General features: G+C 47.7%; 1 protein-coding gene across 6 annotated transcripts in view; it reads left to right on the forward strand.

The window, feature by feature from the left end:
* Positions 1-22,990, forward strand: part of LOC143366141 (homeotic protein antennapedia-like) — a 368,003-nt gene that overhangs the window by 295,611 nt on the left and 49,402 nt on the right. Inside the window, exon 2 of one of the 6 annotated variants that reach the window (XM_076806959.1) lies at positions 15,943-15,994. The exons of 4 other annotated variants lie outside the window; for them this stretch is intronic. The gene's annotated coding sequence lies outside the window, so the exon portion shown is untranslated. Of the gene's footprint in view, positions 1-15,942; positions 15,995-18,455; positions 19,855-22,990 lie in introns of those variants that run through there. One more of the 6 variants, XM_076806957.1, reaches the window with a different exon arrangement.

Below are 22,990 nucleotides of genomic sequence, written 5' to 3' on the forward strand. Positions count from 1 at the left end.
TTCGACAATCCTTCGCCTGAGATTCCAGATAGCGATCATTCGCTGGGTACAAGCCGACTATGAAATTACCATCGACGACGGTTAGAATTCTGAACATGTTTTTCTGCATTCGCGTCTTTTTGCCGTTCGTAAAAAGAGGAAGGATTCCAAAGAAATTAGCTCCTCCACCGCCTCTGCCGCGGTGTACAAATAGCTGTGCGATGTAGACGGTTTGTTGGCTACCTTCATAATTCCCCGGCGTTTATGGTGCAGAAGCGTTAGGCGCGATAAACGCGTTCCGCGAACCTACGATGTAAACAGGAATAAGGCAAATGAGGAGTAAATTAATTCAGGTGCCCGCGATCGGCGCGCTCTTTTTTCCCCCCGCGAGGGATGGGCTAACGTGTTTCAACCACTAATTAAGATTATTCCTCGAGTTTATCGCGCTGCTACTCGGTAAGCGGTGTGTCGACCTCTCTCATTGTGTAGTTTCGGTGGAGGTTCTTGATGCGTGAGAAAACGGACACGAACCGGCATCCTGGTTCGCGGCGCGATTAAATCTCGCTTTTCTACGTTCCGTGTATCGTTGTACTCGTAAAAACGGTTATGTGGGCTAATTGGTCGTCGTCGATGCTTTCTTTTTCTCGTCTCCTCCTTCTTCTTCATCTTCTTCGCCCCCCCCCCCCCTCCGCGCCTCTGCCGCGGTTCTCTTTCTTCCTTTACTCGCTTCTACGCTCGTGCAATCCTTTTTCGTCGTCACATCACAATTTCCTCCCGCCTCGACGCTTATGAGTTACTACAGCATCCATGAAGAGTATTACTACCTGTCGAACCCGACTCGTATACTCTGCCGCGGCCTATCATTTATCATCTCATTTTATAGTCAACCGATGGCGCGCCACGCTGTGTATAGCCTATAGCGCTATACACCGATGTAAGTCCACCAATCATCCCTCGAACCACGATACTATGTAGTCGTCCCGCTAACTTACGAATCGTACAAACGTTGACTCTATCATCAATCGGAAAAAGCACGGGTCGCGTTGCATCCGGAGAGATAGTCGCGTCACAGTTAACTCGAGGAGCACGGAAGTGCCTCCTTGGCGGTGGAGATTGGGCGAGAAATTGGTCGCCGGTTTAAATGGTCGTTTCGATGCGAGACCAGCGCCTCGATGCGCGGTGCCGGGATCGTCTAATCGTTATTCGACGAGTGCCTGACATTCCGCGCAGCGGAGCGAGGGGAAGTTAGAGGCTCCTTGACGCAAAAACCGACGTGCCGTCACGCGCGCTCTATTCGCCCCCGATCTCTAATAATATACTTTAACACCTCGCTGGTTCGCCCGACGGACCACCCAAATAATCGTGCCGCAAGAACGAGTTGGCTCCGGCAACGGTGGGCCTGATTGGTATTACAGGGACAGCCTAGCGCAACGCGCAAACAAACAGCGTAGGTCGAGGCGAAGTGATTGATAAGCAGCGCCACGCGCCATTCGACGGACAAATACGATCGTCGGGAAGGCGACAGGACCGCCCGCAGTCTGCATTCGCTACACACGGTATGCCTGCACGGCCTTTACTTCTCCCCGGAGGATCGCTCTAGGGAGCTTTTGAAAAGAAACCTACCCGATTATAGCAGCAGAAAAACGTAACGCGCTACAATGTTAACAACCAGGGGACAGTAATTACGCCTGGAAAAAGGCGGGCGCGTGTGCGATCGGTACACGACATCCCGCGGCATCCGTGAGGACTAATATCGTCGCAGAGAAGGCGCAAAGCCCACCTGCAGTGCTCCGCGAGCTGTAATCCCATAATGCTCGCGAGTCGCGACAAACAAGAACGACCGGGGCTTCTCGCATTCGACGAGATCCTCTAATGCTGGGAATTATCGCGATCATTGATTTATCGGTGACGTGAGAATCGCAGAAACGCAATCGTACCTACTTACTTTTCTTTTTTTTTTTCATAGAAATCGCCGCGTCCGAGTCCGTGAAGTTTTTTTTTCAGCGCAGGCGGTTGCGAGCTCTCCGTCGAATCGCTGGCCGAGTGGTAACCTTAATTAGCATTTCGTACTAAACGTATGCACAATTTGTCCGATATTCGCTGTAAATAACCAACGTCGCTGCCGGCGGCACCGGTGCCAGCAGTTATTTGCATACATGAATATTGAGATAGCGATATCGGATTAAGTGACAACTATCGGAGATAATTGTCTGAAAAAGATCCGATAGGGGAACGGTGTGCCGCGTATTCGTTTAACTAGGATACGACTCGCGTAGGAACCAGTTTGCCAAGATGCATCGCGTTGAGTTAATCATTCCCCCCCCCCCCCCCGGTAGTAATCGCGATTTCCTCGCAGCCACAAGGCATTGTGCGAATTGAATTAAGTAATCGATGGTCAGCGGACTGTAAAGGTAACGTAGATGAGAACACGAGCTTTCTAAAGCTTTCCCGCTTTCCCGCCAAACGCGGCCCGGCCACCTACCGCAGCCGGAAGGAACCGCGAGGGAGCGGATGTTGCGGAAAAGCACGAGAGATGGCGCGCAGTGTGATTCGAGGTCGAAGCGCAAAAGGCGGCCAGCTGTTCCCTTGTGCTGCCACCTTTTGTGGCCCGCGCAAAATGAAGGCGGTACTGACCTGCGCGTGTCCAGCACCGCCGTATACACAAACATACACACACAGCCTGAACGCCATGCTGCCAGAAGATTTATGGGCCGTATCATGGCGCGGCATCTAAACGATTATTTGCTGTTAAACGTAAACGGCTTATAAAAACGAGCCTGCATAATAGAGTAAATATAGGCCCGATGCTCGGCTCCGGCAAATTTATAGATCCACTTAAGACGATCCTGTATCGACGCGCTCACCGGTAACCCTTAACCCTGCCAAGGACCGATTCAGGGGTGTAACGTTTGCTAAACAAGAATCGCAGCGTTCGTAAAATAAACGCCCAGCCGGATTGTTAAATCTTAGCAATTTGGAAAATTCTGTAAACTTAGATTACAGCTATTATTCGATTCGCGAGATCCTTTAAAACACCTACAAGGGTTAATATTTGAGGAACTAAGAGGAAATCGGTCGGAACGATTACAGATTCGGACGCGTCGATCATCCCGCTCGTACATTAAGCACGTGTTTAGAAACGCAATCGCGTACCTCCTATGAAGAACGATAATTTATTAAACGGATACGTCATCGCCCTGTTGCGATACTCCTCCGTTTCCCTCATTGAGAGTCAGACGAGTGAATCGCGGCATTTGAATAACAAACGGTATGCAAATTCATTTGGCCTGCAGTCGTTTAGCCCTCGTACGAATTTATCTCCCGCGGGATCCGAAAATACACCGTGTCCATTTTCAAACGGAATCGCGGTAACGCGCCTTTCCGAGCGTTCTGCAGCGCGCTGGATTTGCCGTTATTCTTGGGTAAAAATTTCAACAGCATTACCCGCGGCTCTGAAGGACAATAATTAATTGGCGTTTTATCGACCAATAAGGCTCATGAATATTCCTCCGCCGTAATCGCGCTGTGTATTTTATCTCTCAGAATTTCTCACGAAAGTATTTATAAATCTGCCCGACGAGGTAATTGGGCGGAGTTTGATTAACGCGTGCCCTCCGCCGGTTTTCGAACGGAAACGTAAAAATCCATCGGGGATTATCGAGGCACGAACTGTGCAGCAACAATACGGAATAAATTACCATATAAATAGGCTCGGCGTGTTACACCGTATTTCCTTGTAGAACCGAGCGCTCTACTCTTCGTTAATCCGGCGGACCGCTCGGAAATACCATCGGCAGGGAAACCTCTTAATGTTCTATTCTTACATCGCGCAGCATCTACGGGCCAGAGAGTCTTGATAGCCTGCCTCCGAGAAGATTTTAATTAAGCCCGCCCTTCCAATGTTTCGTCTGATTGGACGAGCTAATCCGGTTCGTAGAAAATTTAGGGTTTCCCTTCTGGAGAGGCGATCCCGGCTCCTCGGACCGTTAACATTTTTTCGCGGCCTACTAAGAAAATTATAATGATTTACCGGCCGATAAATAAACCCACCCCCCGGGGGAAGCGTGGCATTCATCTTGCGGGTTACGTTGCCGCGTCTTTCCGACAACTGGTATTTTTACCAGCCGCGTGCATTCGCATCGATTCGATTTTTTTCGCCTCCATTTTCACGGAGGGCGGGCGACGCTCGAATTTGACGCCGCTTGTACGGGGGGGGGGGATCTTTTCGTTCGAAGGGAAAGCTATGGATGACTTCATCCGTGTGGAAACTGCATCCACCGTCCTGAAACGTGCCACGAGGAGCAGCTCGTTCCGTGATGAGTCTTCCAGACGCCTTGTCGGCATTTTTGTTCATCATCAGGGAAGAGCATTTGGGCCCGCCAGTGGGAGGAAAAGTTTCTGGCCGATGGTAGGGGATGAAAGGAGAGTAGCACGTCAGGGGATGACATCTAAATCTCCCTTTTCGTTTCACGCTGACTGCCCGCCCTTTCGCTGGCTACGCTCGCAGCCGGGGCCCCCTTTCCTCTTGCTCTCTGCCTCCGGAGGGGTGGCTTCTTTCGGGTACACTCTGCTGCAAAATCTTCTGCCCACCCTTTCCAGCGATGCTGATGTGAATCGATGACTAGAACGCTTTACTTCTGCGTCGCTCTTCGTTTTATGAGTAGTTGTTCTTATGAGAGGTCGTCCTTAAATTACGTAAGGTTTGTGGGAAGAGGGGGAGAGGCCGCGAATTTCTTACGTTTCCTTACAAGTCTTACGTAACGTTTTTTTTTTAAATTATTAAATACAGAATTACCTATAGAAGAATTAATATTATACAGAGAATTAACCTGCTGAGCGATTCGCAAAAAATATGCATGTTCGATTTTTTTTATTGAAATAAAACGAAAGAAACTAAAAGCACTGCTTGCGATAAAGACTCCACTTTTCGGTCATCTCGTCACTCCATAAATTTGTTGTACATTGTCCACTTTTCTTTCGATTTCGGCGGCAGCAAATTTTCCTCAATCGCTTTTGCAGCTTCTGCTTATCCGGGGGCGCTTGGTAGTATCCCGTATCGCTATCACTCTTATTATCACTCATTTTATCTTTTAATGAACAGAGGCGCTGCGACAGTTGTAATGTCAACATAAACACGCATGATCGATATCGATCTAGTCGACCAATTGCTTCTTCGTACCACAGGGTAACGCCATGTCCACTCAGCTCGCAAACTCAAGTTTCCTTGGGAGCAGAGTAGAAAATTACGAATACGCATGCGCGTAAAGTCTTTTTCCCTTGGTAAAAGTAGGAAACGCGAATACCTCTGAAATTGGTCATTTTGCTCCCGCTCAGTAGGCGTGAAAAAACACCCTTTTTCATGCAGGTGTTGAAAAAAAGAATTTTAATAACTGCAAAAATGCAATGTGAAAAATATTATGTAAGGAAGGGGCGGGAGGGTGAACGAAGTCGCCAAAATTATCCTTCCGCAATTTAACGACGGCCCCGTAGCAAGTTTGATGGTGGTATAAAAGGTCTCCTGCCGCCATGGAGAATAACCGAATGACTGGAATTGTTTTATGGTGCAGTCTACTTGTTGTTAGTCAAAGTTTGAATAGTGGGGTTTCCAGAGTATTTTTTAAGGTAATTGTCTAGCTCTACGTAGCCATCTTAACAACCAAATTGAGACACCGTATCGTGTCCCTGTCTCAAGGTCCTTATCCTTGGTCACAAAGGATCATGCAACGAAAGTGAAATTCTTTCGCACAGCGCGTGAGCGTAACGAAACGCCATAGAACACTGAGCCCGAGACGGGAGCAAACGAGAGTAAACGAGAGCACGAAATTCGCATAGAAAGCGCGAGCTTCATTGTCCAAGGCTTTCCAGCGGGTCCCAGGCTATCGGTACAGTTTCACGCAACCCGGGAACGGAGGAGCAAAGCGGGGGCTTTTATATTTTTATGGCAGTGAAAGTTGACTCGAGGGGTCGCGGCCGTGAAGGCATTCCACGTCCCTAAGTTTCGCCCGGTGCGGGAAAAACGAGGACAATACCAGAGCGAGGCGAGAGTTTCACTTTTGCCCCACCACGCGACTCAGGAAAAACCTTTGAAAAGAGGCAAACAGCCGTGGAGAAAACTAAAGGGCCGTTGACGGCGCTCCCTCGGCCGGAATCAGTGCCGGCTGGAATGTAGATCGATGCGGTTCGTTTAAATCTGTGATGCATCTCATCGTTTCTGAATCGGTCGTTAAGGGGTTACACCACCCTGAGACGCTCAAAACGGCGCCAAATTAGACGAGTTTTCTTTTAATCAGACTGTGAGGTTTAAAATTAGTTCTATACTTCTTACGTTTGGGGCGTGTATTAATGAATATATCGTGTAAATGTTGTACAGAACTATTAAAAAATTGCCGAGTTAAGTGTTGTCCCGCGAAGCTCCTCGGAATCTCGTTTTTCGAATAGACTGGCAGCATAACTTGAACAATTTTGTCACGTGAAATTTTAATAGCAGCTTCTGTAATAGATTATCTACAGGATTACATATTTCCGGATTTTACGTTTCATTAAAAGCTAATTAACGTTTCATTAGAAGCATTTTAGACACAATTTAGGCAAACTTTTCGGCTAAAACTGATATTCTCTTCAAATGTCCAACATTTTCACAAAAATAAATATTGTGACAAATCACTATTTACTTCTCTAGTAAATGCCATGTAAATAATAAAAATGTTCGGTGTTTTATCCTACGTCAAAGTATAGGTACGGGACTTTTACTGCTAGCCGTGGAGAGTGTCGTCTCAAAAAGTGCAAGAATGGAAGAGCGCCAGGAATGCCATTTTGTTTAAAAAAAAAAAAGTTACAATTACCATAAGGCTGATTCAGACACTTCGAGTAATTTAGTCGAGTAGCGAGTAATTTAGTAATTTTTCGGGTGTGAACACTAAAATTTAGTCAAGTAGTTTATTAAAACAATGGTAAATTACTCCCTACTCGACTAAATTACTCGACGTGTCTGTCCCAGCCTATAAAGCTCTTAAAACATTTTTTTCGTTTATTTTCCAACTTCTAAAAAATCTGAAACTCGCATAGATATGATTTTCGTGCCACCAGGGTGGCCTAACCAAGCAGACACAAATCTGTGAAAAAGACACACAGTGGAATTCTATTTTGGATGCCTGGTATTACGTTCTTGTTCAGTTTGCAGTGCGATCTGCACAGTTTTCAAGATAGCTGCATCGTAACAAGACTATACCCACCTAAAATCGAAAGCGGGGGCGTGAATAATAGCCGCGAGTACTTTCTTCGACGTTGTTCATAAATTTCAGAGCACCCAGAGTAATCTGTCCGCGACTCGCCTTCTCCTCGAGTTTACAAGTAAACAGATCAGTTCGAATCTTCTGGTTGCTCCGAGATGTTGCTGCATCGCGACATCCCTCTTCAGATCCCGTTACGACTACGTAACTACATCGAAACCTCAATTTCGTAAAGGGGGCTCGTCCCCGCGTTTTGGTATCTGTTGCTGGCCCATCTAGTGCCGCGATGTCGCTTCGTCCTGAATTGTAAGGGCTAGAGACAGAAATGATAATCCGCAGAGACAAAAGAGGGCAGAAATGAGGGAAATAGGCCCGCTCGCGAGTTTGCACGTAACGCGCCGCCCATTCTACGGAATCGTGCACGTGTGCAACGCCGGATTCAGCTGCCTCGTTCGGTTCACGAATGAATTATCGCCCCGTTCGGGGTTGGGCTCTTTCATTTCCAGTCCACGCGGTAGCTCCGTCCTTTCCTCCCTTTTTACTCTCTCCCTGTTCCTCCCTTTCTTCCGTATCGGCCGAGCCTGCCGTCAGCAACGCTTTTTCCCATCCCCCTCGCGTTTCCACCTCGCTCTCCGCATCATTCGCCCCCTTTCTTTTTCCATTTCCAGCGGAAAGATATCGTACACCCTTTCCATACCGCCGCGCCACGCCGCCCCCGTCTACCTCTACGGTTTATTTTTATGAACTTACGCGTATTCACTAAACACTGAATCCGCTTCGATCGATTTCACTTTGCTCCGGGCTCGCCAACGCTCGTTGTGAATTCTTTCTGTCTTCCTCCGAGGTGAAGTAAAAAGCGCATCCAATTTAATCGAGCCCGACGGAACTTTCAATAATTTATATGCTCTAGATGCCGATTCTGACAGAGTGGAAAGCAACGATTGCGCGTATACATAGATCTTGTGTTGATCAGCGAGCGCGCGCAGTTTTTCACCAAGATGCTGCTACGTGTTTGACAAATTTGTTTACAAGACGATAATTTCCGAGTTGGAGAAACAGTGGCTGGAAGTTTCGTTCGGGAGGATCTTTCGCCTAAGGGAGAAGAGGGGGCTGGGTCTTGGAACCTCTTTCGGGAGGGCAAGCACCCGTCACGACAGCTGCTCTGCTCTCTAGAGCTGCGCGTTTCCAAACTCTTCTTTCGCCTTATTAAGTATAACATTGCCTTCCAGTTCTTTCTCGGAATGTACGGTAATCGCGGGAGAGTTGCCGCACCTTACGCAAAATTGTCACCGTGTCTAAATTTTGCTATTAAATTTTTTTCCAAAAATTCATATTATTAGTTGAACATCTTGTGCTACTACTAGCAGTAAAGAAAATTAAAATTATAATATTTGTCACCATTAAATAATTGAAACTAAAAACATCCATTTTTGGGGAGAGACGCCGCACGTGCGGGGCTGTTGTCGCATTTCGAAAAACGTTTTATTTTCCATTTAAACTTGTTAATTTCAACTTTTTATTTTTTAAAAAAGTAGTAAAAGGAAACATCTTTTTAATTTATACAGTTGTAAAGTACCTACGATAAAATTGGAAAAATAAATAAGTACACGTATTATTTCCGTTTTTCTAAATTTAATTGTCTTTTCTTCTACGTTCCATATTCATTACACATCAAATAAAAATAAAATGTGAAAAAAGAGTAAAAAGCTCACAAATATGTTTGGATTAGCAAAGTTCTCATTAAAAAATAAATGATTTGCCTTGAGATATCGTGGTATCTATTTTGAAATACTTTTTTTGTATTTTTAACATTAAAAACATCGTTTAGTCAACATAGGTAACATTGGCCGGGATTACATTGTTTTACGTCGGATTAGTAAAACTTAACCTGTTAATGATATTTATATGTAATGCCAGTAATGCTATTAAGATGTAAAGTATAAAATAAAATAAATTTAAGTGTCAATGTATCTTACTGGCTTCAGATCAGTAAAACTTAACCCGTTAATGCTATATATATGATGTGCCAATGTTACCCCGGTACACTAACGTTTTTAACACGTATTAAAGAACGAAAAGGACAAAAATTGTATGCATTTTGACACTTGTAATACAATCACAAAAGATGCAATGTTATGATAGGATACTTAAAGCAAATGCAAACGTGTTAATTTTTAAATTATACAACAAAATGTTTCAAAAACCGGCCAATGTTCCCCCAGTTTACGGTACCTTCCGATACAGTGCGCATAAAAGTGCGGCATCCATCCCAAATGCCCAGGAGAGACAAACCGCACTTTCGTATTTCCAAGTGCTATGTTGAATGTGACATATTCTGGCCGAGAAATATTCCGCACAGTTCCTTTAACGTGTTACAAAAGTTATATCACGGAAAACTGAATTTTTAACCACTACGATAGCAAAAATAAACTCGACGTATAACTATCGAGGCAAAGTCCGGTAGGCTTACCTCGAAAAATAGCAAAATCTTTTAAAGTAATAATGGAAACACGCTTTCGCTTATTAATCTAACCTGAATTAACAGCCTAAAGCAAATAAAATCGAAAGTATTGTATTTTATTACCGATAACCCTGAAGTACCGAAGGTGCGGCATCTCTCCCACAATTACCCTAACTGTTATTTCAATCACAGAGCTCTGTTTACTTTGAGCAGCGAGAGAATCGAGTACCCTGACTGAAACTCTGGAGGAAAATGATCGCGAACGAACGTTTTATCGTTTAATTTAAGGGATGAGGCATATCCCAGTGTTTCGCGGTAGGTTTCTGAGCAGAAGTTAAATGTTCTTCCCCCTCTGCCGAGTTGGAGGGTCAGAAGCGGGGGCAAGGAATCACAGGGAGATACACGGACGCAATCAATCGGGTGTTTTCCTTCTGAACAATGGCTTGCGAAGGAAAAGGGAGAAAGGACGGCGAGGGTAAATTGAAATTCCACGACACGGGAGGAACTTTGATTGGAAGAGGGACAGGCCTCGGTAAAATACTGAGAAGCGATTACTTCCAAGTCCATTGCCGTTTGCACGTCTCGACGAAACACTACCCAGCTCCGCAATTATTATTTAATCGAATATACAGCGCTTGCGAAAATCTTTGAAATAAGAATATCAAGGGACACCACAAAAGGGCCCAGCCGACGCAACTAATTCACAGTTAAAGTAAGAAGCGCGCGGCACCCGCGACGAGGAGGATGGAAGTTTAGCAGGGTGGTTTAGCAGGGGATGGCGGAGGAGAGAATAATGATGGCGGGAAAAAGCGAGGACGCGATCAATTGAATGTTTTCGTTTTGAAGCGCGCCCACCGCCCGATCGAGGCGGGGGAGAGCGGGGGTGGGCCCCCTGGAAGAGGGTAAATTGGAATTCCGCGACGCGAGGAGTGCCTCGGTTAGCTGGCGGGGCCAAACAGGGGGTCAGTGGGGTGAAGACGAGGGCAGGAAACCGGGGAAAACGGCGGAGGTGGAGTGCAGAGCGGAGAGCGGAGAGCGGAGAACACCGGCACCCGAGGAATATTTACTGCCATCTTCTCTACCACTTACCCACAGATTCCCTGCCCGAACTTGTAAACACCTCTTAACTATATAGAGATAGTATCTCGGTTTCCCTTCTCGTGTATCCTAAGCAGTTACGCGGCTGTTATAACTAAAGGATTATTAATTAGATCGCCCCGCGATTACAACGTGGTTCTTTTCTTTTTTCTCCGTTCTCCCCTCGTCACGCTTCTTTTTCAGCCATTGCACACGGGCAATGCATCTATTTCTCTCTCCCTCTCTCTCTCTCTCTCTCTCTCTCTCTCTCTCTCTCTCTTTCTATCATTCCCGCGTAAACACCCTCCCCGTTTCTGTCTCTGTCCCTCGCGCTGCCGCCGAGAGGTTTAATTGATTCGAACTGCACCGACTATCGGATTATTAATTGCGCTGTTAATCGGGGACGACGGTAATTAAGCTGTCGACGATTCAGTTTTATGATACCCCTCGCCCCGCGCTCCCTGTTTCCGCCCTTTGTGGGAGGTCGCAACACTGTTCGGCGAAATTTCCTTCGGAGTCGCTAACAACGGTTTTGAAACCTTTCTTCTGGGAACAAAAATATGGTCCCGGAGGGAATGCTAGGAGTTTTTGCTAATAAAAAGCGCCGAGTTCCTCGGTGCTTCGTTGGTGTCGAACGTTCGCAGTAAGTGTACGTGGAAAAATTGATGTTAAAAAGTTCGCAGCCAGTCGATTCGGGGACAGGTAGACGTTTCGTGGAGAGCTCGAGGTTATTAGCGCTCGAGCCTCGGACGATAAGGAAAAGGAAATCGCCGAGAGGCTCCCGGTAACGAGCGATTCGCAACGCGTAACGATTGCGATCAGTGTCAGCGGCGACGGGCCGCGGAATCGAAAGTAAAATTGACAGCAGGGCAGCCGGAAAGAAGCAGAGGCACGCGGAAATGTCTGGAATTTGTTGTAAACAACGGTAAAACTTGGCCTCCGCGGGAGCACGCGCCGTCTCGCTGTCGCGGCAGGTAGTTGTTCGAATTCAATGAAATTGCTGCTAGCTCCGAACGAGCCTATTTGCCATCCAGTCGATTTGCATATCGTGTGTACATCGCCGTATTGTATTTGACAACGCGCGGTCCCCGCCGGTGTCGATCGATGATACATTTTTGCTCCCGGACGGCTCCACGCTCACCTGAGCAAACCAGTCGGTTATCCGTCAATAACTGAATCAATATTTGAACCCTCCCACCGCCGAGCAAAGAACTTCTGACCTTGCGCTCAGAATGCGTGGCGAGAAGCGAGAAAAACCATGTCTTCGTCGCGATCTGCGGAGGAATTTATCGTCGGTCGATCGTCGTCGCTCTTGCCGCGATTCCGAGGCTGATTTCTGGCGGTCATTGGAGCACCGAGGCCAATCCTTGCTAACAAATAGGGTTCCCAGAGTCACTAGGAAAATCCCGGAACACTGGCGAAGCCGGTAGCTTCTTCGACTCGATCAGTGACGGTGTCAACATGGAAATCCGCGGCTCCTATTTTATTCAGGGATAGAGACAGGCGAAGCGAAGAACGTTGTAAAAGTACGTGTACTGAAAGCGGGAACGCGGAGGATCCGAGTCGACGAAGATCCGCGAAGACGCTCGGCTGGGTTCGCAAGTGTCTTATTGCCGGACTGCGTGAAAAATGTCGGCGCATGGATCACGCGCGATTAAAGACAGAAACAGACCGCTATCACGAAAACTACGAAAAGATGCGTGAATTTACAGAAAATATAAATTCACTGTCACGCTTGAAGATGGTGATGCGACGTGATACGCGCGAGGTGACTTCAGTGTGGTTCTGATACATTAAAACACCGTAAAGGAACAAGTAGATAAGCAAAATGGTACCGCGCACTTTTTGCTCGTGACGCGAGTTTATGCGACAACACGTGAGCTCACGTAACAGTGTGTTTTCGCCGCTCGTCCTGCGAGTTGTTGCGAAACATCCCCAACTCGCAAATTCATATTTTTCCGCATACAAAGGCAATAAACTGTAATACCAGCGAGGGCTGAAAACTGGTTGATCGAATGAAGTCTTGTAAAATTCACAACTGATTCTATTCGCATTGCAACGTTGACAGAAAGTTTCCAAACGTGACTCAAGCTCCAAGGCTGCGAAATTAGCACACTCGGAGCGAGGTGCGTCCGAAGGAAATTAATAAAAGCGCAATTTCTCTTCTGAATCCGAATTTAAGTAATTTCCAATGGAAATGCAAACGCTCGTTTGGACGTTGAAAAAGAGGAGCGCCCGTCGCGTAGTGCCGTGGCCTGAGAGCCAAGAAATCGAAGCCGTGAAACAACGAGCCGATGCGCCCTCGCAGCCCCGTGCAGAGACGCCGGAGACGCGGAGACGCGGAGGAGATGTAGAACGAGAGAGACAAATAGAAGGAGACGGTGGAACCCACTAAATCAATACTCTGCCATCGCTCCAACTCTAGCTGATCCCCTCGCACCCCCTTATCCACGGTTCTTCACGCTCTCCGCTCCCTCCGTCCTCCTTCAGCCGTCGTTCTCCTCCGTGTTCCGTTCGTAGCACGCTACCCTTCGTTCCACCCCCGTCACGCTCTCCGGGCGAAACTTCTCTGGCTTCGCTTCCACCGGCTACTCCCGCAGAGAGTTCGCTTCTGCCTGGGGGTTGGATGTATATCCCCCTTACGCCCGACAGCGGCTCGCAAGTCGTCGACGATGAGCAGGAAACAACCACGATCATCCACGCGCGATTCTGCCGGCGCGGCGTCTTTTACCATTTCGCCGTTTCACCGTTTCACCATTCCCCGTCCTCGCTCGGAATCGCTCTTCCGCCTTCCAACTGCTCGGGCTCGACGGACCGTGTCCAGCCAGGGGAATTCTTCGCGGTAGGTTCGATTTCAGGATGCAAAGTTCACGGCAAGGGCTCGTACAGCGCTCTCGGAGGCTTCTCTCACCCGTGACTTTGATGTCTCTCAAGGTCCATGTTAGGTTCGCTGGTGTTCCTCGACGGAGTAGGTACATTTGACGGGTCGATGTATCGATGGTTAAGTAGTCCTTGATCTGTTGGCGATCCGCAGTTACTCTAGAGCTTTCGCTCGAGTGCCTAGGATCTGATAGTACCCAAGCGAAACACCTAAGGTTTCGTCAACTGGGTTCCAAGTATCATACACTCACTTTCTGCCTCGGTTAGAATAAGTAGTCGACGCGAGTTCGAGTACCGCGTTCTCTAAATTCGCAGAGGGGAAGGCCAACGGCCCCAAAGATCCAAAGATCTCGAGCCAGTGAACGGTCCACGCGGGCGTCACGCGCTTCATCACCGAATTAGGTCACGTAGCCCTGGTGGCGGCACACGCTCACGCAACCATCGACCATTTGCGGACCACTGCCGAACATATCTACGATCGTGAGATACGACCGGTCTCCGAAGGAGTAGGAGGAAGAGGTCACTGATTGCCAGAGGGGGCCCGCTTCGGTGTGAGTGTCTGCTCGCCGACGATCAGGTTAAGCTCGTTGCCCCTGCTCTCTCTCAGATCCACTATGTAACTACCGACTCGGCGAATCAACGTCAGCGGCTGTTTTGACGGTCACCACCGACGCCATTTGCCGCGACATAATCTCCCTCTTGTTCGGATAATTTGGCACACGAGTGCATTTCGCGGTTTTCGCTCCGCGAAAAGAAAACTTCAGGTCGCCAACTTGGCGCCCCGCTCGCTTTGGCATCTACCTTTCCGAGTGCCTATCCTCTAAAAATCTCGAGGCTCATTGAGTAGCACCAAACGGATAGGCCAAAGTGGTTCAAAGTCGTTCGGCACCGTTGTCTGAGAGCGACGAAACTCGTCAAATCTTCGGATACAACCATTGAGCCCTGTTCCTCGTTCCATTCCCAAAGTGTTACTCTAATGGTTCGACTGCGGTCGCCGTGCTGGTTTTCGAGAAAAACTCGAAAAACTCGAAAAACTCGGAAAACTCGAAAAACTCGAAAAACTCGAAAAACTCCAATCGCTCCGAAATATTTCAAAGTCCCGGCAGGTTTCAAAGTCGTTCGGCACCGTTGTCCGAGAGCGACGAAAATCGTCAAATCTTCGGATACAACCATTGATCCCTGTTCCTCGTTCCATTCCGAAAGACTGCATCCTCGAAGTCCACGCGCGGTTCACGTGCGACCGATTAAAAGTCCGGATTAGCGAGTACAAAAAACGAATCCACGGCAGTCCGCTGGTGAGTTCTTAAAGGGAGCATCGAGTCGCGGCGAGTCCAATTACACGGGCAGCGGCTTCTGCTTTGTTTCACGGCCGCTGCCCGTTGCCTGATGCCTTTCCTCCGTCTCTCGCTCTCCTTTTCCCGCGCTCGGCCTCTCGGAGCCACCACCGTAGGAACTTCCGCTGGCAGCCGGCGTTGCGATTCCGCGACGCCGTCCAACGCTCGGCCGCGCCGCAACTTTGCCCTCCCGTTAATTTCTCGCGATCCGCGCCGCGATTACGCGCCGACCGCCCGAAAATTTACCACTTTTCGGCTACCCTTTAAATCTTGGCGTCCGCCGGGCCTCCCTGTGCCGCCGGAAATAGCGTACTCGCCGACGCGTTAGCCGCGCCTAATACGCTTCTTGCGCGGGCATATTTATTAGGCGTATTAACATCGTCTCGTTGAAACAGGACTAACAGCTAATTAAAATTGATCGTCCAGCAATTTGCCCGTTTGACGGAGCATGCCAGCGCGCGGGCATCTTCCTCTTGTCGATATTTCATCAGTGCGTCGAGTCTGACTTTGGCACCGTGGGTATCGGTAAGTTGAGTAATTCCTGAGACCACCAGCGACCACTGCGCGCTAAAAGAACCACCATCGGCAAGTAACGTTAGCTCTCGCACGGTGTTTACATTTTTCCATTACAGGTGCGCGAGCATAGGGAAACGCTTTCACGAGAATCCGCGAGCACGGCCACGCGTATTACAAGCAATTAACGGAACGCCGCGCGCGGTGCGAAAGAAAAGGGGTTTAGTTTTCCAAACAAGCAATTACAGTCGTAATAAGTGACGTAACGCTCACGCTAATAGCCGGCCTTATCGGAATTTCGTTGTGCGCCGGAGCCCGCGTCGATTAATATTTATAACGTGACGCACTCTTTAATAGCGCGTTCCGCGTGCGCTCGTAGCTGCGTTATCTTCTCAGCCCCGTAATTAATTTCCTCGTTGCATGGCAAACCGCTCGGCACTAATTAATCAAATTCTTCTAACTGTTACAGGTAAGAGCGCTTTGATGCTTCTCCTACGCTTATGCCGTTGAAAGTCATGTCGGTAAGTGTTCATTGCCGAGCGCGGTGCGTCATCCTGCGTTTCGTAAAGCGTCATTGGGGAGGGCTCGCCGTCCGGGAGTCTCGTGATCGACATCGCGACGATGATTCATGCTTGCGATCCTCCAGGAAGTGCTAACTGTATATTAAAAATCGCTACGTCGTACCGCCACGAAACTCGTAGGCACTTCCCCGAAAAATCGTGCACAGGACTCCTCGAGCTTTCACTTTCGTCCTACCGAAATAATCGGTTCCCGATCACTGGCTCCGGTACGCGAGCGTAGACCTCGGACTCAGGTGAATCAAGAGTGCGGCCCTCGATCCACATGTGCGCACGTCCGCGCCGTCGTTGCCTATTTATATCATTTGCTGCCTAGTGGGGCGTTAGAGGTAGATCTAGCAGGCTCTATTCGCGACGATGTTGCCGATCGTTCGGTAGCTTCGCGATGCCTGCCGAAAGATTGACGGCCGAATCCGTCGGCGGTGTGCGTGGACGGGGCTGGGATTTTCTGCAATTTTCCTCCCGGCCTTCGGGCTCGTAGGCCGTGCACGTCTCGCCGAGGTTCGAGAGCTTCGCATTCAATTCGATTCGCGTACCGCGTACGTCTCGTCGAGGCTCGAACCCAGGGGCACGTGGCTGGCTCGCACGCCACTCGAGATCACTCTTCGCCTTTTTCGCGGCATTTTAAACCCTCAACCACTGCTCTAAACCGTCGTCAGTGGCTTATATTGGGGACATTCTTGCGTGTAGGAAGATTTCACGTAGGATTTCATGGACGAAACTCTACTGATAGGGCAGAGCCCGATCTAGGGTGCCGCGAAAAAGGCAACAGTCCAGAGCGGCGAAGAGTGACCACAGAAATGAAGCCTTTTTTAGCCTCTCTTTGGTCCCATGATTTTGGAACGGAGTTTTGAGCCAAATAATACCTTATGATGAGACATCAATCGCAACAAATTTTCGAGTTGAGGTTGACAATTAGTTTCTGAGATATGGAAGGTCAAATAAATGAAAATTCGTTAACGCGTCAATCCATACGCTTCGATGTACGAACTTCTATGTCAGTCCGATAATTTAACAATTATTTCCAGGGGGTTAGCTGACTGCTAACAACGAATTTGAACTTAGATTTTCAAAATTCACGAAAAAAAATAACAATCAAGAAATATGAATGTCTGTGTAGTGGGTGCTTTTTTTTAAATATATTGTCCACCATGTTGAATCGGCCATTGTGAATTTTGATTCAACATGGTGGGCGATATATTAAAAAAGCACCCACTACACAGACATTTATATTTTTTTATTTTGATTTTTTTTCTCGTGAATTTTGAAAATCTAAGTTCAAATTCGTTGTTAGCAGTCAGAAAAACCACTGGAAATAATTGTTTAAATTATCGGACTGACGCGTTAACGAATTTTGACTTCTTTCACCTCCCATATCTCAGAAACTAAGTAATTGTCACCTCAACTTGAAATTACTAATTCAAACTATTTTTTGGGGTCACTCTTTAGCAGAAAGAGAAAATTAAAATCGATAAAAACCAATAAAAAAAAGTCAAACGTTTTGAAGAAGTGGTAAAAATGTGGGTAATACATATTTGAGTTTTGTATCAAACTTATAAATTGCTTTTAAATCACCCAGTGCGGCGGAAGGGCGAGATCGGACCCTGCGATCAGTCCAACTATCGGTACGACCTTCTTTGGAGTACAGATTTCTTCTTTAGCTTATCACAATCGATGAATGATCTGTGATACTGTTGTGCAATATTCGTCAATCACGATTGGTAGAATGAATAAAGGATAGAGCAGACATACGTGCGAAATATCGACGGCGAATTGAAACAAATGAATCGTTTAACCTTCGCGCCCCCAAGTGTACTTGAACCGCCGGCTCCGCCAGTTCCGTCTCACATGCGAAACAGCTATGCAAAAACTACGTCCAAGAGGAATAAAAACGTCTGTAATACCATCGAGCTAAACGAAGAACCAGCATTTTGTTAACGGTGCAAGAAAATCGACGCTGTTATTCCCGTACCCTCGTAGAAAGGATAACATCGTTCAGTCTGCAAGTAGTCTGTCGCCGGTCGGTCGTCCATCGGCTAACCAATTTATTTTCACTCGTTCGTTTCTGAACGAACGTCCAATACGGGCACCGAAACGTCCAATACGGGCAATCAAACGCTATCGAGCGTACGCCTCCCTTTGTTGACGCAGAAAGGAACAGCGTGACAGCGCTCCTCTGCGCTGTGCAACCCTCGATCCTTCGGAGCACGGAACCGAGGGAGAGGAACAGAGAGGAAGCGAGAAGAGAGAGAGAGAGGAAAACGGCAGGGGATGTGAATGTGAATGGTAGAGAGGGTGAGAAAGGGAAAAGGAGAGATGGTGGAGGAGGACGAGGAGGTGGGGAGGCTATAACGTATACGCAACCACCATCGTGCTGGATCACGGGGGAGTAAAGAGAGGAGCACGGGTGAGTGAGCGAGCGAGGGAGTAAGCAAGGGAGCCAGAGAAGGAGGGACGAGGGACGCGGGTGTAAGAGAGAGATGAGAGAGAGCAAGAGACGCTTAACGCATGTGCACAGGGCGCCTCGCGTCGCGGCGCTCTGGTCCCGCCGCCGCTGGTCGGAGGCTGCGAAACCGAGCGGCCGGAATTCGCGGATCAGAGTGGTCGCATCTCTCGCTTCAGATATACACACGCTCAGCGCAGTCCAGGCCCGCGGTTTTTCCATGAAAATCGAGGAACGCGCGGCCCTACCGACGCTGGCCGACGAAAACGTACCAGCCGAACCGCGTGCCGATCGTCGACAGGATGCAGCCGCGCGCACGGTTCCATCGGTGACGAACGATACCATCGGTGGCCAGGCTTCTGCTCGATCCTATCGCGACGGAGTGCACGTGCGACATGACCGCTCGCCGACGAACTGTCTGAGTCCAGGCCCGTGTACCCTATTCTCGGCTACCCTCGACCGTGCCTCCAGTTAACAGAGACGATCGCGACGCGACGTTCACCGTGCAACTCTGGACAGCTCCAGTGGATGCCCCCGGTGTGGCCTTGGCGCAGAGCAAGTGGTCGCAGCGATGCTGACAGGGCTTCCCTCGTGAGCCACGCGTGTACAGCCAATCACGCAACACTATCCAACGACCCGGCGGAGGGGTTCATGACTCGCTAAGGCAATCGCTCGCTTATTTTTTATTCTTCTTCATCGGCAGACCGCTTGGCTGAGGCTCTCGCTCACGCTCCCGTTCTCGCTCCCGATATCGTGCGAGACAGGTGCGTGCCCAGTGAACGATTCAATTCTCTCTCTCTCTGTGCGGTGGTGGCAAAGGTGGGAACTGTGACCGAGTGTCGGGCAGAGTGCAGAGCGCGGAGCGTCGATAGACCCGAGTGCCGCGTCTTCCGCTACGGTCCCGATCTTGCCTAGCGCGTAACGTTGCCGCGGACAGGCTACTGTGAGAGAAGGGTGATGGTGATTGGACTCGTATGGTCGCGTCGTAGCCACGTAGAGCAGAGTACGTTTCCACGGTGGACACATGGTTCGAGGACGGTGTCGAGTCGTTTCCATTCCACGGGAAGTCTGGTGCTGGCTGGACCGGTGACTGTCCGCGATCTCGCACGGACCGCGCGGACGACGAGGCTGCCCGAGGAGGTGTTGCCGTGTGGAGGGAAGAACCAGCCACGACGGGGCCCGGCGCCGGGGCACGGACTAGGCCCCCGGTGCAGGGAAGAAGCCAGGCGGAAGGGGAGACCGGGGCCAGCGTAGCAGCAACGGCCCTGAAACTACAGGGGAACCTAGCTACCCCCTTGCACAGGGGGGAAACCAGGAGGACACCTCGCCGACGGAGGCGACGGAAAAAGAGGCGACGGAGGTGAGCGCGTTCACTTTCAACGACAGATACCAATTCCAATGCTCCTGCACGATGGGAACCGTTGTAGCCGGTCACTTAATCGCCTTCCATCCGTCGATCGCGCGTCCCTTCACTTTTTCTTACGGTCTCGTTGCTCGTTGCTCGTTCAACGTATTCGTTGTACCTGTGCTATCCGAGATATTCAGGTCTCCAATGCGCGCTAGGGGATCTTTGGAAACAACTGGGTTCTTTGGCTACCCGAATAGTTTCACTGAAGAATCGCGGTCATTGTTTACGCTTCAGTCTGACTTGGACACGGTGTTTTGCAGCTCCAACAGTTACGAACGTCACAAAGATATGTACGATCCGAAGTGTCTTTCGACGATCGGTTCTTGCAGCCTGTCGCGACGAGTTATAAAACGATGAGTAACGAGGGAGAATTGCCGCGACAATGCGATCGAGTGGCAAATAAATAAGGCCCAGTTGTACGGGGATCGCTCGAGGAATGTTTCCTGTGCGCGTTCGCGGTGACAGGAACGCGGAAAAATCCTCTCGATTGTCCGTCGGCCGAATTTAAACGTTCCTCGATTCGGTGGAGCGTAGAGGCACCGAAGTCCCATGTACCCTCGGTTTCCTCGAGGAACACGTTTCGCGGTGACGATCATAGCAGCGGAATTCGATGCTCGCGACAACAATCAGCGTCGCGGGTTTCGCTAAATATAATTCGCAATTCTGATTCACCGGCCAACTAATTAATTTAACCAGTCGCTGCTCGGTGATTTATTGCTGTACTGTCTGCGCCAATCGAGAATTTCCATTTTCGCGGCTTTTCTAGAATCTAAAATTAATTGCAAGGCTAGGAAGCGGCGACTACGCGATCTTCCGATTAAAGGAAAGCGGGTAACAATGAAGCAAAGCCAGCGACACATGTGCACCATAAATTCGAAAGAAAATCGAGAGCAAACGAATGTGTTTACGTACAACAGGTTACTCGGTGAATAATTTACTATCGAGACATGTTGAGATACATGTGCCAGCCCTCGAATCTCGCCAAGGAGGGACGGGAATTATCCTAAACGATGGCTGAGCCGGTGAAGTGCGCGGTTTGAGCGTTACGAATGTTATGATAAAACGCGCGACGTGCGGGAGATAACGTGACGTTTAAATTAACGCCGGGCCCGCGACACGCGACACGCTTCGAATGTCACATTACGATACCCCGTAACGCTTGATCAATGCTCCCGCCAAAATTCGTTACCGAATTCCCGCTTATTCGTCAAAATTTCCGCGCGTATCGATGAAACGTTCCACAGCGCCGACGAAGTTATCTGATTTTTCCAATTCTATTTTTTTTTCCGGAGGCTTCTTTCACAGCCCTGTTCGACCGTCACCGATCAAATCAAACGCCGCGCCCGCAAAAATAAATGGCCGCGATTGCGTTACGCGTTCAGGCAAGCTGAAGGAGCTAAATTAAAGTTATCGAAGGCTCGGTCGTTATTTGCCGATAAGAAGGTGTGTGTTCTGGGTCAGGGGGCAACGGATGAAACAAAACAGGTCCGAAATGTTTCGGTATAATCCTTCTCTACTATCTGATTCTGGGTGGTGCTTGTTGACAAATGGGAGACGCTGCGAGCCTCTGTCCTTCTGTAATTTATTTCGAGCGAGGTGCAACCTACTAATCGTAAGACTACCGCATAGTGTAACAGTACCTAATATCCCCTACCCAAAGTTAAATTGCGGTTAATTGAATAATAATTTATATTTCTGTATGCAATTTGTTTCGAAGTAGAGAGAAATTATTCATATTTCATGTAGCATTGGTTAGAATTATTAGAACCTACACATCTTTAATTTTGACTAAAAACAAAAACGTAAGACATGCAAAAAGCGGGTGCTAAAAAATGGTAGCCAAGTAAATAATATCGCCTACCGCAACAAAACGTGATTAATTATTGTATATATGAGTTTTTAAAGTTATTTTCACATGTGTTTTTATTACTTCTTGCTATTTAAATTTTTTTTATGAATTTATTGATTTAGATTAGGTTTAAGAAAACTTAAGTTTACCTAACTTTGGTACCGCCAAGCGATGTCACTCGGCGGTACTGAGAAAACGCATACTGCTAAATGGAAACCGCTATTTTTAATTGGAAAAAATACTTGAATCGATTACAGCCCTTAGGAACATCATTAATTAAGTAGCTGTTTGTAGTAGATATTCTTGCATTCATAGAGTTATTAGATTTACCTTCCTCCATGCGACTAAAATTGTCGCAGTCCAATAAATTTGTTCGCTATTAAGTTTCACTAAAATACTTCCCTTTCTGTAATTGCTGACGACGTGACGCTGCATTTACAGTATGTCATCTTACATATGGTACTAATTCAGTTCATGACCGTTAAATTTTAGTGCTTGCTTTGCGAGATAGGGTAAAGGATCCATATACCGGACGGCCCCCTATTACCGGGCACAATATTCATTTTCATGATTTATAAAATCCAGACTATACAAATTTAAATATAATATTCTTATAATAACATTTGAAATTATAGTTTTCTAAATAAATTAAGGTTTTTATAATTAATGTGGGTTAAACATGTAAAAAATTTAGAGAAATTCTCATTCTAGCAATTATCGGCATTTGACCATTTTCATTATCAAAATGGCTAAGCATCACTTACATTTTAGAGTCGATATAATAATAATTCAATTGATATAATGTACAAAAATGATTCTGTAGTGATAGTACTAAGTTTATAACAATAATAAAAAATGCATATGAAGGTGATTTAATAATATTCTAAAAAATTAAAGCGATTTCTGAACGTTCGAAGGATCTAATAACAATATTTGTGAACATTTAAGAGAATTTTTAACATTAAAAATTTTATTTGGCTAGTCTGAATACGAGTAAAACTATAAGAAAAGAATACAGTAAAGATTCGAATAACAAAGCATTAGAGGTTATAACCTCGCATCAATCTTCGGTAAATGCAGCCAGCACACAGTTTCACATTCCAAGGAGCACGTTACACGTCAAAATTAAGAGCAAATATAAGGACAAAAAGCCAGGACCTGAATCTCACGAAGATGTTTTAGTTAAGTGAATAATGCATCTAGACAATGTCCGGTAGCTCGGTCACGGTAAATAGTTCT

Source organism: Andrena cerasifolii, chromosome 2 (genome assembly GCF_050908995.1).
Source record: "Andrena cerasifolii isolate SP2316 chromosome 2, iyAndCera1_principal, whole genome shotgun sequence".
Lineage (NCBI taxonomy): Eukaryota > Metazoa > Arthropoda > Insecta > Hymenoptera > Andrenidae > Andrena > Andrena cerasifolii.